The sequence below is a fragment of the Notothenia coriiceps genome, unplaced genomic scaffold (genome assembly GCF_000735185.1).
Source record: "Notothenia coriiceps isolate Sejong01 unplaced genomic scaffold, NC01 NC01_scaffold00026885, whole genome shotgun sequence".
In the NCBI taxonomy this organism is placed as follows: Eukaryota; Metazoa; Chordata; class Actinopteri; order Perciformes; family Nototheniidae; genus Notothenia; species Notothenia coriiceps.
The window spans coordinates 19,492-31,781 of record NW_011359586.1 but is presented as its reverse complement, the minus strand read 5'-3'; positions in this window follow the sequence as shown (position 1 = coordinate 31,781).

Genomic DNA, 12,290 nt, shown 5'->3' with positions numbered 1-12,290 from the left:
AGAAACAAGAGGGGGTCCCGACTCTAAATTACTAGGGAATGCTAGGGCAGAGCAGTCTGAGACTCGTGCTCTACCGATGTTCGGCGTTTTGGCGCATTGGTAAGTGGCGGCTTAGTCTGTTGGTCTGATCTTGGGTAGTCGTAAACAGAGGTCCAGTTTCTGACGGACTCTTTTGCGGCCGAAACGGAGTTGGAAGTAACTCAGTCACCCGTGAGTTGTTGTACGTCCTGAACTCGGGACTGTGACCTGGGTCGCTCCCAGCTCTTAGAGTCAGGTCTAGTTATCTGATGAGACTGGTATCCGACGGACTTTGTTGTCCGAATTATCGGGGTCGTGACTTAGTGTAACTGTAAAGGTCCAAATACTGAGGTACTCTGCTGTAGACCTGGTGTCTCAACCTGTCGGGACTGCCGAGTAAGTCTGAGGAGGTGGGTTGTGAAAGGAGGTAGATTACCTCTTGTCGCCTGGGTTGCCTTCCTCTCCTAGGTGTCAGGGTCTTATGGGTACTCTCTCCATTAGGTTATTATTTTGACTTGTTGGACGTTACAAACAAAAGACTTCCAACTATAAACACCGTTCAAACACAAAGACACCGAGAATCCGGGTAGATAAAAACAGTGCGTTATTTATAACAGGGTCATTATTAACGTTCTTTAATATATGTAACCCAGTTACCAAATTACCGTGATTACATTACTAATTATTTAACAGGTAAGTTCTCGTCAAGTGAAAAATAATCAATTAATGTTGTAAATAAATGATGTGGACCTTACCCCTTACACTGAGATTTATATAATTGTTGACCTGCGACTGTGGTTTTACTTAAATCACAGTGTTGATGCTACAACCCTTGTGTAGAAGTCAAATTCGGTTTACTATTTCGTCACGATAACAACCTATAGTAAATATCGTTCATTTCAACCAATTATATAAAATCTCAGTGTAAAGGTTAAGTCACATATTTATTTAATATTTTATTATTTTTCACTTGACGAGAACCTTACCTGTTAATATATTAGTAATGTAATCACGGTATTTTGTAACTGTTAATATATTAAAGAACGTTAATAATGACCCTGTTATAAATAAACGCATTGTTTTTATCTACCCGGATTTCGGTGTCTTCGTGTTTGACGTGTTTTATAGTTGGGAAGTCTTTTGGTTTGTACGTCCAACAAGCCAAATAATAATACTATGGAGAGAGTATCATAAGACCCTGACACTAGGAGAGGAAGGGCAACCAGGCGACAAGAGGTATCCTACCTCCTTTCACAACCCCACCTCCTCTCAGAACTTTACTCGGCCAGTCCCGAACAGTTGAGACACCAGGTCTACAGAACGAGTACCTCAGTATTGGACTTTACAGTACACTAAGTCACGACCCCGATATTCGGACAACAAGGTCCGTCGGATACCAGTCCATCAGATACCTGACCTGACTCTTGAGCTGCGGAGCGACCCAGGTCACAGTCCCGAGGTTCAGGACGTACAACTACGGGTGACTAGTACTTCCAAACTCCGTTTCGCCGCAAAAAAAGTCCGTACCAGAACTGGACCTCTGTTTACGACTACAAGGATCAACCAACAGGGACTAAAGCCCCCCACTTACCAATGCAAAAACCCGAACATCGTAGAGCACGAGTCTCAGACTTGCTCTGCCTAGCATTCCTAGTATTTTAGAGTCGGACCCCCTCTTGTTTCTTTCCCAATCACCAACAAACAACTTACGTTAAATGATAATCGATCTAGTCCCCACCGGTTGGGGCGCCGAGAGCTCGGCGTACGCCGAGAAACGGATCAAAAGTACGCCGAGAAGTCAAGTATAGCTCAACATATACACACTCAAACCCCTCTCTGGTGACTGAGGACTGATCACAACGTGCCACATGGCTATGAACTTTCCATATGGCGCTATGGACGTCAATTTTTGCAATGCTAAGGAGGCAAATTAATGATAGCCATGAAATTCTTACTGCCCCCTTTCATGAGGGCCACTCTTTCGCTGTAAAATTATTCTCGGCACACACAAGTCCGTGAGACGAAGGTTAGGACGTGACGTTCGGCACGGAAACGTCAGGCGGCGAGGAGAGTTGCGTGCGAGTTCACCGGAGGGGAGACAGCACGTGCCGCGATCCGACCGCGTCTCGTACACCTTCTTTTGCTTTTCGTACCGACCGTTCACCCTCACGTTGACCGCGACGCGGAGCCAAACAACTGTGTTTTTTCTAGCGGTCTCACGATTTAAAAACTACATAAAATCGATATAGAGACTGTCACTCCCGTTCGGATCGCCTGTGGTGTTCCGGGACAGACATTTCTTTACATATTTAACATAAATTATGCTTAAGAACAGTAAATAAAATAAATACACAAACAGTAACAAATTTTCACACACAAACCAATACCAAAGACCACACTTTATTTCGTGTCGTGATTAATGTAAATATCTGACAAAGGGGAAAAAAATTCTTTTCATAACTTTTTATTAGCCTTTAGCATTAAGAACTGAAGCCCATACGCCATAGCTTTGGTTTTTACAACCATATAGTACGTTGTATGAGGACTGTCAATTTGGACTTATAAATCATCCAGACAATTCATAACTCACCGCCTGAGTAAGACTGCATTTATACCGGCCAGTTCTCAACACACCCGAGCCTATTTTAGCGAGCCACAATGAAAGGCAGCGCGCACAAACGAAAGCAGGCACAATGAAAGCAGCGGCACAAGAAAGCAGGCGGCCGAGAGCGGATCGCACACATAAACACCACAGTCCACAGTTCATACTCTCCTACTTGTCCGCGCAGATTAAAACTACACCGGCCCGGGTTCTCCGGTTACTGTTATTATGCGCCCTATCGTCTCTTGGTTAGTGGGAACTCCCCTTGGAAGCAACTAATTTGTAATACGGTCACAAACGGGGATGGGTAACAAGAACCTCCCGCGCCCGGTTGTCTCCCGGGCGCGGGGGCGGACTTTTAAGTTTTTTTTTTAATAATATTATATATAAAAAAAAATATATATATCCGTGGTTTAACGTTTATTAGATATTGATCGACAGTCGAAAAGTGTAAACTTCGTACACCCCGAGAAAATTAATTTTATTTGATTTGCGAAAGTAAAATTCAAGCACTCAGATCACAAAAAACTGGGGATTCTTGTGACTACGTAATTAGTTATTGGTTTATTAGCGTCGTCGAGGAGAAGGACGACGCGTTTCTCCTAAATTTTTTTTATATATTAAGCGGTTACGGTCGTTTTTTACCGTAGTCACTTACACCAACTTTAGAACAGGAGCGTCTTTTTGTTTTTTTTGACTTTGTTTCCGCCATAGGTCACTGACACACAAACCTACACCGACGAAACCCGTCATTGTATCTTGTTTTACACCCGGAGAATTGGAGCTGACAACGGTTCAAATGCTTCAGTGCTAATAAAGGGGTTTGTTCTAGTGCAGGGGTGGGCGGCCAACCCGCGGGTCTCGAGCCGCATGCGGCTCTTTGCCTAGTTTCATGCGGCTCTTCAGTTCATATCGAATTTTATATGTGTGAGTTTGGGGGAGAAACACTGACTCCTGACTAGTGTTGCACGGTGTACCGATACTTGAAAGGTATACCGCGATACTCTGCCGTTAAAAACGTTACGATTCCTCCGTTTCATTAATATCGGTACTTTAAGAATGACAGGGGAAAGTACTCCGGTGAGAAAGCGCCGTTTTAATAAGAGCCGTGTTTGTTCAGCGCTCTGCTTCCACTCCCTGCACTGCAGCCGTGCCTGCAGTCCCTCCCCTCTCAAGCACGCTCTAAGCCCCTCCACTCTCTCGTGCACGCGCTAGCTGCCAGAGCATGTGAGAAAATGAGAAGCATGGCTGCAAGTGGGAGTGCAACTGCCGCTGTACCTCGGCTTGTTGACAAAAAAGACGCCAGAAGCTAAATGTTGATGTATTTTAGCTATATCTCTGACAGTGAGGGCAAGCCTACGGACACCACGAGGCCTGTCTGTAAGAAATGTATTAATTGTATTTAATACGAATTCTTGTCATTTATTTTATTTATTGTTCACATTGTTTAAAAGTTGATGTTATGGTTATGGTTGTGGTGTGAAATAAAGCTTAATAATTACATTTAAGACTGTTTCCCTTTTTTTAAGAAAAGTATCGCAAAAGAATCGGAATCGCAATTCTTGACTTGGTATCGAAACCAAAATGTTGGTATCGTGACAACACTACTCCTGACAGTTAAACCTGATATTTAGTAGGTCTGTTAAGTATCGAATGCTGATCATTCTGACGTAATTTGGCCGGTCAAAGTTGTTTGGGCTCGGATAAAATCGCTCCGTTACTTTCGTCCCGTGTTACTTTCGTCCCGGCTCTCCCTATGTATGTGTGGTGTCAGGTGTCAGTATGACAGGATGACAGCGCGTCTAATTTTGATGTGGCCCAAGAGCCAATCACAATAATACCTGCGATGCAGTGAACCAATCACCTTTGAGGGGGGGAAAACCTATCGTTGATTAAACACTATCCAGTGTTTCCTCTACCATATTCTTGGAGGGGCGCTGCGCCCCGCCAACAGAGCCCCGCGCCCCCCCTGAAATTCAAGGTGTTTAAAAAAATATATATATCGCACCAAATTGCAAATAATCTATAACTACTGTCACTTTTCACATTGAACATGTGCTCTTTTATTAAATAAACTAAACGCTTTCATTTTAAGTTGTGAGTTTAGTGTTTTTGACCCTAAGAAACACTGATGCATTAATCAATAACAATAATCCACAGCTCCTCTCTCTGCTCCAGAGGATTTAAAAAATATATATCCCAATGCCACAAAAATGCATCAGTGACGTGGTTGAAATCTTGTCTCCAGAAAACAAAAAACTGAAACAAGCGGTATCAGTGACTGTGTGTTTGATGTGGCTCTTTGCAGTAACATAGAAAAATGTGGCTCTTAACCTCTGACTGGTTGGCCACCCCTGTCATACAGTATCAGGTAAGGTTTTCGAGTAAATGGGTCTGATGATACAGAAGCTATTGGAAATAAATGACACCTTTCATCAACAAATGCTGAATTGATGTTACATTTTAATTGTTGCGATTAAGACAGCTGACTTTTCTTATTGAAATATTTATACTTTTAGCGTTTTTACAAATAATAGCAAGTTGGCACGGAGGTGTTGAAATTAACATTGTTTTTTTGGTCATTTAAATTGTAATTTATTGATGGTCCCTAAACCCTCTTGTCTGTCGAATATCCAACCCCAAACTAACTTCACGGCAGTTGTGTTCAATAACACTGTGCACGTTAACCAGAAAAAACATTCCACAACAAATAACTGGTATGTCGCTACAGCCATATATTTAAACAAGTATTTGTAATATTTATTTTCATCTGTGAATTGAAATCCTCATTAAAGTGGAAACAAAAGTGATTAGAATGGTTTCTAGGTTTATGTTTAAAAAAGGTACGACACAACTACAACAAACCAGGATATATGTTATGTAACATGTTTGAAATAACTATTTCAACCTTGCTCTAAAATTAGTAATTGTAAGGTAAAATCCCCTTTTCTAATGTGTTTATGTTTCCGGACCTGTATTTAACTGAGCTTTAACATGACATGTTAACAGGTAGGCCCGCCCATGAGTAATGTAATAATAGGTAACCTGCCTGTAACATTACATGATGTAATGTAGATTTAACCCACAATAAGTGTTCAAAAATAAATGTTTTTCAGAGTAAAACTGTTGATGGTCTTACCCTCGAGGTGGCAGCAGTTTGACCCCGGTCCTGACACAGCGGGCTTTGGGAGGACAACTCCCCAGCAAACAGGTCGTGTATGTGGGATTAGCTAACACACCTCTCCGGGCCCGTCATCATCAGGACTGGAAGTAAACAAGAAGCAGCGACTTCATGCTAGCTGTTTAGCTAACGTTAACCCGCTAAAGCTCATCAAAACGTAGGCAACACTCGACGCGGTAAAAACGAGATTACCATTTTCGTTAAATAATCGCTGTCAGGCAGTTACAGCCCTCTTGCTAATGTTGGTATTTTAAAGTTGTCATCAGGGAGACCATCTTCCTTCAGAGTCAAAACACCTGAAGGAACCAGGGTGAAACCGGAAAGGAGCGTGCAATTTCAGAGTAAAAGCTTCATGATACCCATCAATGTTATAATTTATCCAAAGTAATCAACATAACAATTAGCTTTGAGACAGGGATTTAATTGAGAGAATTATTTAATGTGTAGGAATAATACATTCATTGTTTTGCTTTGAATATCTCAATTTCAAAGAGTTAACACAACAAAATACATAGAGAACACTGGTCAATATAAAAAAATGTGTTTTATTTTATCCTTATCTTGTTCCTATTCAAATTTTACGCTCATTATTTATTTTACGTAATACATAGTTTTTTGTACCCCCTGTAGTGATCACTGGTTGACATAATTCACCACGGAACTGTGGGGTAGGGTATTGTTTCCGCACGGGCACATGTGGTGCTCTCTATATACAGTTGCAAGAAAAAGTATGTGAACCCTTTGGAATTACCCAGCGCCGTATAGATAGAAGAGTTACGACAGCGGAAGTCCAAAAACGGTTATCGTCACGTGGTTCATGCAGACGAGGATCGTTCCCCGGAAGTTCATGGCAGGCAATGTGAATGCATTGATAACAGGAGATAGAACTACGATTTTTTGGTAATTATTAGTGAATAAAGGTTTTGATTTGCAATATGTATACAACAAATCGATATGTGTATGTATTTACATCAATATGTTTTAAAAAATAAAATAGAATTTGCTAATATTAAGTGATAATATTAGGATTAGTGTGAACAACTAGTTTACATGTTAGGCTAACAGTGCCTTGGTTAAAGAGCCTGTTGCTGTTTATAGCTTGGAATTCTTTAAAACCAATATTATCTTCTTAAACTGGTATGGTAGTCAGGAGCATCACTTTCTAATGTTTATTGATATATTTAGAGGGAGGGGATCTAAAGGAATGCTTCAAACTTCAGATTAGATTCATTTCTACCATTTTGTTAAATTCATGGTAGTTTCAGTAATCCCATGGTAATTGGGGACACAGGTTATCTAAATGACTAATGTCATCTTTATGGCTTTCAGAAAGGACAGGAGACCGACAGGTGACTATCAAAGGACTAGCAGCAGCGCATGATGATGATGATGATGATGATGATGTTAAATGTGTGGTTTTAGGAACATCCATTGCAAATACATGGAATTCAATAAACATTGAATAGCATATCATGCAGTTTGTCTGTGCCTTTTCCTCCGTGTTGTCCTGGTTTGCTGTGCTGCCTCCTAGTCGCCACCATGGTTTGCTGTGTTGCCTGGGGATGCTCAAATCGCTCCGAGAAAGGAGTACGAATGTACGGCTTCCCCACTGACACAGAGCGGAGGAAAAAATGGCTGGCTCAAGTCAGCAGGAGCAATTTCACGACCAACAGCAAAAAAATATGTGAGGATATTATATACAAACACTGCATTTGCACTTTTTCACAAAACTTGCCTGGCGGCGGCGTCTAGGACCGTGGGGCTCGTCGTATACCATGATCTGTCGGCCGTCCGGGTTCTGCGAGGGCGAAACAATCTTTAATTTTAGTTACAAAATACCGTATTAAATCAAAATATGTTATGGCAATGGGGTCGAATTTAACGACAAAATAAGACTTTTTTTGACTTCAAGAGCGTGCTTAGAATTACCGGTTTCGAAAATAAGACTTTTGGAGGTAGGGGAGGGCCAATCCGGTAAATCGGTACACCGATTATAAGGAATAGGGGAAGGTGCGAGTTGTCGCGGCATATCTGATCTTCTCAAGCTGTCGCCTTCAAGTTTTTTGGGCCAATAGCAGTGCTGACCAAGTACCCCGTCTGCCCCTTAGGCAAGGCGCCTTCAAGTACCGCCCGGTACACTTAACGTAACTATTGTCCTCTATCTTGAGTGCTAAAACCCAGGGTAATAATCACTTATTTCCAAAACTAAACGTTATAAATATGTTGTTTTAGCTAATACACATACATTATAAAATGTGAAGTTATACAAAATTTTTTATTTTATCTTAAACGGGATTTAGGTATTTCAACTATTATAATGCCTAACAAACTTTTGTTGATCAAATTTCTTACAATCCGATTGTCCACGGAACCAAATTTCTCGGACACCGACAATATAAAAACTTAGAAAAGTTTGGTTATAATTAGAAGAATTTGGAACATACCATCACGTCCTCGTAGTGAAAGATTACACATAACTATATAAATCTCCCTCCCCTTAGATTTCTTACGAAGTTAAGTCTAATCTAAGGTAAAGATCGTTAAAAGAATTTAAGTACCATTTCAAAGTCATTAGGGTTACCATTAACTCCTGTGTTCAATAGATTTACTGAATTACAGTAGAAATACCCAAAGTCTTTTCTGTCCTCTGGCTGTTGCCACTGATAGTTTTCCTTGATCGTCGTCCGTTCGTCGTCGTACTACTACAATTTACACAACAAATCCTTGTAGGTAACGTTTATGTACCTTTAAGATATTTCGTGAACTTTATCGTATAGGTACGTCAAACAGACACGGGAAAGTCAGGCACAAACAGGACCAAACGACACGACCGGAGGATTCAGCGGGTCGTGTACCAAAACCGACACGACCGGACCCCTACGTACGTTTAGCGAGGGCTCTTTTCCTCATGCTTACATGCCGAAGGGGTGACTGTGTCTCTCCTCCTTTTTGTTACCGACCGAGTTCAGTCGTCCTCGTTAAGAGGGTGCTGGTTGTCGTTTTTTTATACACTCCAATAATAGTCACGAATTAAACATTTAGTAGTATTCCACGGCCTTGCGTTTTCAGATACTGTCGAGGTCCCTACTGCTTCTGCGGCATGTCCAGGGGCCTTTGCAATATGTCTTTCCACGACTTTTGTGTACTTGTTACAGGTGGAACGGTTTGCGACACTGATGTTCTGGAGTTTAAAGTTATCATAGGTACCATTATTTACAATACTTGCTATTAAAATATTAATAAAAATTCCGATCATGCGTTGATGTATCCGTTTACGGTGTAGTGGGTCCACCCTGAAGTCATATGTCCCGGTCGTTTAATTAAAGAGTTTGTCCAAATTGCCACAGTTTTTTTTCATACATAATCCGGATAAGTTTCTAACCCGTGCCGCCGATAATTATCTGTCATACAAAACGAGGTGGGCATAAATCAACAAATTTTGTAGGGGTGAGTTGCTTCCCGTACAGGCCTTAACAGGGAGGGATAGCAGAAAAAAAAGACGAAAATTACGCACACAGACACCGTCGACTACAGCGCACAAGCGCGAGCGGAAGAACCGAGGCCGGACAAACATGGCCGGGATCAACTACGTCCCATGGGTGGGCAACGACAACCACCAGGTGGACCGACTGCCATCGACCGAAGGACAAGGGCCGACCGCCACTTGGGACTGGGCCGACCGACCGGTTTGCCACGGTCGGAGGACGGGCACGAACCGATCTACAGCCAATCGATCGACCGGATCGGAACTAAACCCGCCGGCCGATTGGAGGAAGGGACCAAAACTGTAGGTTTGTACTGGCGACGTCGACGGAGCAGCGACGGAACACGCTCCGAAAAGACTGAGGCAAAACTTTCACAGATAATGAGGAAGAAGAAAAAACCTCCTGTCTGTTCATTTACTTGACAGAAAAACTGTAACGTTAACTTCAAAAAAACGAGAACTGCCAGAAAAGTACACCCGCTTAAATGTTCAAACTTTCTTGCAAAACACAGCAACCAGGGGTCGAAATCACGCAATGTTCTAACTGAAGAATAGAATTAAATTTTGCTGGTACTTAGAACCCTAAAAAAAAGACATTTAATTTTATTAGACGTATAAAAAAATTAAAGAAAATTGGTAAAAAAAATTTTATAAAAGAAACACCTCTCATGGCGCTAGCGGCGTTTTTTATCCGAAAACGCCTTTGTGTCCCACCGGTTTACTTCGTCCACGGCCCTAGGACAAAAAAAAGGCGTCCTAGGGCCGAGTTAAATTTTGTAACGAATAATAAATATGTTTTGTGACGTTAAAAAAAGTGAAAAAAGTGGTTTTGCTTTTGGTGTGGGCCGATGAGTAAAAGAAGTAGCCCGTTCTGCGAAGAGGAAAGTGTCTGTGAGTGTCCACTCTAAAGTCTTTAAATAGTGATAATCGTAGTTACGTCACCCGTCGCGGGTCCCATATGACCCCCCCATCCCGGAATGTCGGTAGTGGTTACTTTACCGAATCGGGGTGGTTACTTTTTAAATACAAATTTCATTCGGTTTTATTTCAAGACGGGTTGAGCGCGCCCATTCATAACGTGTCTGTCGTCAAAACTACTACTATCAACGCCCGAACAAGAAATGTAAAAACTGTGTGTCTTGTTACCCCGGATAGGTGGGGAATAGGGTGTTACATTTCATAAGTGTGGGTCGGAGAAGGGAGAAGAAGGGAGAACTCTTTTTTTTATTTATTTAGAATATGATTGGTAAAGGTTTTTTTACTTAAGGAATCAAAAAAAACAATGAAAACAAAAGACTTTCCCGACTTCCGAAACCGAACGAGGAGTGTCTCTTTCTTCTCCCTTCTCCGACACACTTAAATTGAAAAATGTAAACACCTAATTCCCCACCTAATCGGGGTAAAACAAGACACACAGTTTTACTTTCTTGTTCGGGCGTGGATAGTAAGTAGTTTGACGACAGAACCACGTTAAAAATGAGGCGCGCTCAAACGTCTTGAAATAAACGAATGAAAATTGTTATTAAAAGTAACCACCCCCGATTCGGTAAGAAACCAATACCGAACATCGGATGGGGCGTCTCATAGTGCGGACCCGCGACCGGTGACTAAAACTTAGATTATCACTCATTTCCCAAAAAGACTAAGTGGACACTACAGACACTTTCCTCTCGCAGACGTGGGCTACTTCCTTTACTCAAAAACTTCGGCCACCCACCAAAAAGCAAAACAACTTTTTCACTTTTTACGTCACAAAAACATTTTATTATTTCCCGTCACCAAATAAAACTCGGCCTTTAGGACGGCCTTGTCCTAGGCCGTGGCAGAAGTAAAACCCGGTGGGACAAACAAAAGGCCGTGCGATAAAAAACCCGGTCTTAGGCCCATCGGAGAGGTTTTTTATTTAAATTTTTTTACCCAATTTTACTTTATTTTATACGGCTATAATCTAAAAAATGTCTTTTTTAGGGGTTCTTAGAAAGTACAGCAAAAATAAATCTTAATTCTAAACTTTCTCAGCCTCTTATGTATACAAAATCTTTGCCGTGACTTTTCGAACCTGGTGGTTGCAGAAAGTGAAAAACCTTTAAGTGCGGTGTACCCTTCGTGCAGCGTCTCTCCCGTCTTGCCACTAAGTTACCGTTTCGTACAAATTTTCGAAATGATTAATCACCAAAGAGGAGTTTTTCTTCCCCCCCGTAATGTAGTGGAGCTGCTCCCGTCGACGTCGCCAGGTACTTATAAATAATTACCAGTTGTGAGCGTGTGGTCGGATCGTGTCGATCGATTGGCTTGTCGATCGGTTCGTGCCCGTCTCCGACCGTGGCAACCGTCGTTCGCCCAGTCCAAAAGTTGGCGGTCGGCCTTGTCCTCGGTCGGCGCAGTCGGTCCACCTGGTGGGTTGTCGTTTGCCACCCATGGGACCGGTAGGGTTGATCCGGCGGCCATTGTTTCGGCTCGTTCTCCGCTCGCCTTCGCGCTTATCGGAACCGGTGTCTGTGTGCGTAATTTTTCGTCTTTTTTTTTCTCTAATCTTCCTCGGTTAGGCCTGTACGAAGCACTAACACCTACAAAATTTGTTGATTTATGCCACTCCTTTTGTATGGAACAGGATTAATTTAATCCGCGCGGGCACGGTTAGAAACTTATCCGGGGGATTATCGATATAAAAAAAAAAAAAAATGTGCAAAATTGGACAAAACCTTAATTAAAACCGACCGACATATGACTTTCAGGGGTGGACACCACTACACCCGTAAAACGGGGATACAAAACACGTGCATGATCGGATTTTTTAAATATTTAATAGCAGTATTGTAAAAATATGGTACCTAACGAATTTAAACTTTAACTTCCGAACATTCAGGGTGTCGCAAAACGTTCAACTCGTAAAAAGTACAAACAAAAAAATGTCGTGCGAAAAAAGGACATATGGCAAAGGCCCTGCAACATTGCGCAAGGAGCAGTAGGACTACGAACCAAAGTATACATGAGAACCGCAAAGG